This window comes from Gekko japonicus, unplaced genomic scaffold, assembly GCF_001447785.1.
Source record: "Gekko japonicus isolate JY-2015 unplaced genomic scaffold, Gekko_japonicus_V1.1 scaffold457, whole genome shotgun sequence".
In the NCBI taxonomy this organism is placed as follows: domain Eukaryota; kingdom Metazoa; phylum Chordata; class Lepidosauria; order Squamata; family Gekkonidae; genus Gekko; species Gekko japonicus.
The window spans coordinates 280,007-282,919 of record NW_015164196.1 but is presented as its reverse complement, the minus strand read 5'-3'; positions in this window follow the sequence as shown (position 1 = coordinate 282,919).

The window sequence follows — 2,913 nt, the reverse complement described above, 5'->3', positions numbered from 1 at the left end:
TGGGCAGCATCCTGCTCCCTACGCTCACTAACTGCATGCCCTGAGTACTCAACACACAATACATCTCCCTCACTGTGGGTCTTCAGAATCAATTAGCTAGAGGTACAGTGCCTCTGGAACTAGAGGTGTCATTGTAGAGGAGGAGGAAGAGGGGTTGGGTTTTATACCCTGCTTTTCACTACCCAAAGGAGTCTCAGAATGGCTTACAGTCACCCTCCTTTCCTCTCCCTACCCCTGTGAGGTAGGTGGGGCTGAGAGAGCTCTGAGAGAACTTGTGACTGACCCAAGGTCACCCAGCTGGCTACATGTGGAAGAGTGGGGAATCAAACCCAGTTCTCCAGACTAGAATCCACCACTCTTAACCACTGACTACACCAAACTGGCTCTCTGTTGACGACAGATTTCCACCACCCCCAAATGTGTTTAATCTTTTTCATATATATTAGTCCCTAGCCACCAATATGTTGTCTTATGTGAGAAAAACGTCTGTATATTAACGGTGCCTCATGTGAAATGCACTTTCTTTTGTCCATCCTTAAGCTACTGCCGATCAGTTTCAGCAGATGAGCGCTGAGAGAAGGAGAGGATGGCACGAAATGCTATGTCATGCGAAATGTTAGGAATTTGGAAAGTGTTGGCATTTACCGGTAAGTTTAGAACAGGCCCTTGATCCACAAGCATGCATCTCTGGAACAAGAAGAGACAATAATATCACATGCTTTTCAAAGTGCTGAAAACATATCACAAATGTTTTCTTGTTTTAATCCTTCCAACAACCCTGCAAGGTGGGCCATATCATTAATGCACACATACACACACATATTGCAGAAGCGAGGCTGAGAAAGTGGCTCTGTACTGAGTTGATGGCAGAGCCTTCCTGATTCCTAGCTCAGTGTCTCAGTACAAAAGATGGGTGGGGGGGGGGGGAGAGAGACAAAAAGCTGATGTTTCTCACATGTTTAACAAATACTTTGTTTACCCCAATATATATACACATTTTTAAAAATCTTTAGAAACCAGCCAGACACTTAGGAGGACCTTGCAACGGAGTCACCTGCATGCTCTGCCTTCAGCGAGCCACTGACATCTGGTACCCACCGGGAGCAGACAGACGATGCTGAGGGGAAAGTCCCCTTCCGGGTTTCCAGCCATCTGTAGAGTGTCTGGATTGTTAGAAGGAGCAAAAGAGACACCTTTAAATAGATTGTAAAGGTGGGGGAGCGGGGAGGACAGTGAAGGAAACGGCAACAGCTTCTGCAGTGACCTCCAAGAGATCTGCAGCACCGGAGAAATTCCCCACCAGCACGTACTATCCCGCAACGGCATCAAGGACGCAGTGCTCACTTGCACAACCCTGAAAGCAAAGATCCGGTCTCAGGATTGCAAGTGTGCGCATCCAGGAAGGCAGAGGAAACACCCCCTCCTTTCTGTTGGGGAAGGCTTCCCCCTCCCCATTTTCATGCAGCACCAGCAGCAGGACTGCAGAGGAGAGAAAGAAGAGATGGGTAATAGGAATGTCCCGTCCGTGCATCGGAAGCAGGCTAGCTGATGAAATGGCAAGGATGTTGTTTGGATGAATGGCATCTGCACCTGTCCCGAGTAAGGGAGAGGGGGACATTTAGCCTGTGGGGAGGGAATTAATTGACAAGCAGTGTGGCTTTCCTTTGCGATAGATCAAAGATCATCAGGAGGGACAGGCTGAATATTAAGTAGTCATGTGCAAGTGCTTGCTGTTAGAAAGAGCCATGCGCATTGATGGCATAGGCCCAATAAATAAACATCTATGGGGTATGTGTGTGCATGAGCCCTTGTGGCAATTCCAATCCCCGTGTGCATTGGGTGGACTCACAGGTCAAATTTCCCTGCTCCTCATTTTTAAAATGTGGTGGTCGCACCTGAACAACTGTGTGCTAACAGATGCAATTAGGGCCTTCCCAATGCTCCCTTCAGCACTTATCGTTCTGATCCCCCTCCCTTTTCATGGCCCTGCCTCCTCCCAACATTTTTCACCCAGAAATCACGCATTCCGTTCCCAAAAATCCGCTCTGTAGGCCAACCTTCTTGACGCACAACTGCTTACAAAACTTTCCTTTTTTTGCTTTAATGAGTATCCCGGAGTTCAGTGATTTCACCCTCCAGGGAACCTTGTGGAATTTCAGCTTGACCTAGATGGCATCCGTTACCAGAGGGGGCAGGTCTCTAGGCCAAAGAAGCACCATGACTTAAGCTAATCCTGGCATGTTCTTTGTCCTTCTCATAGAGTGCTTGGGAAATAGTTTTAGAATCTACTTAACTGACACGGAAAAGCTACTAGGTGTTTATAGGAAATATCCTCAAGATGATCTTGTTATCGAAATAAATGGAACTGAACTATAGGAAATATCTAATAGTGAACCTCTGAAGGAAGAGATTCCAGAAAGCTGGATGCCTCTTCATTATAAGGGTAAAGCACTCTGTATTTGCTCAGAGACCCTACCTGTAGATCACATCTGAGAAAATAAACTTGCTTCCCCCTGGCAAGGAAGGCCTTCCACACATGTTCAGACCCAGTTTGGTGTAGTGGTTAAGTGTGCAAACTCTAATCTGGAAGAACCAGGTTTGATTCCCCACTCCTCCACTTGCAGCTGCTGGATCACTTTGGGCAAGCCATAGTTCTGGCACAGCTGTTCTTGAAAGAGCTGCTGCTGCTGCTGCTGCTTCTTCTTCTTCTTCTCCTTCTTCTTCTCCTCCTCCTCCTCCTCCTCCTCCTCCTCCTCCGAAGAAGAAGAAGAAGAAGAAGAAGAAAGACAACTCAGCTTTTTGATTGTCCAGGTTAGCCAGCCAGTTAAAGGGCTGCTACGCCTGATCTTCTCTCTCCTAAATATGTGAGGGACCACTTGTTGAGATCAACACCCAGGCCTGTATTTACAGTGG